Source organism: Sitodiplosis mosellana, unplaced genomic scaffold, assembly GCF_009176505.1.
Source record: "Sitodiplosis mosellana isolate CC-2019 unplaced genomic scaffold, AAFC_SMos_1.0 Smas_scaffold_5191, whole genome shotgun sequence".
NCBI classification, from domain to species: domain Eukaryota; kingdom Metazoa; phylum Arthropoda; class Insecta; order Diptera; family Cecidomyiidae; genus Sitodiplosis; species Sitodiplosis mosellana.
The window spans coordinates 1360-1600 of NW_022600433.1; the positions used below are offsets into that span (position 1 = coordinate 1360).

A 241-nucleotide genomic window follows, 5' to 3' on the forward strand; every position below is an offset into this window, starting at 1 on the left:
TGCGCATAGTACTCGAAAAGAGTATTCAAAATTACCATGGGAAGCAGCACAATGAAGAGGTGTCTCTTTCGTTCTAGTTTTACTATCAAGATTGGCTCCTTTGTGGATGAGAAGTTCGGCGACACTCTTGTGACCTGAAAAATAATTCAGATCGATGGGATAAAATCAGGTCAATCTTTTATTCAATAACAATAAGTATTCAACGTTACCTTTCTTAGCAGCATAATGCAGAGCTGTCTCA

General features: G+C 38.2%; 1 long non-coding RNA gene across 1 annotated transcript in view; it reads right to left on the minus strand.

The window, feature by feature from the left end:
• Positions 1–99, minus strand: part of LOC129572549 (uncharacterized) — a 433-nt gene extending 334 nt beyond the window's left edge. The window contains exon 1 of the long non-coding RNA XR_008688462.1: positions 36–99. This is a non-coding gene — a long non-coding RNA (uncharacterized LOC129572549). The remainder of the gene's footprint in view (positions 1–35) is intronic.
• Positions 100–241: the final 142 nt, after the last annotated feature.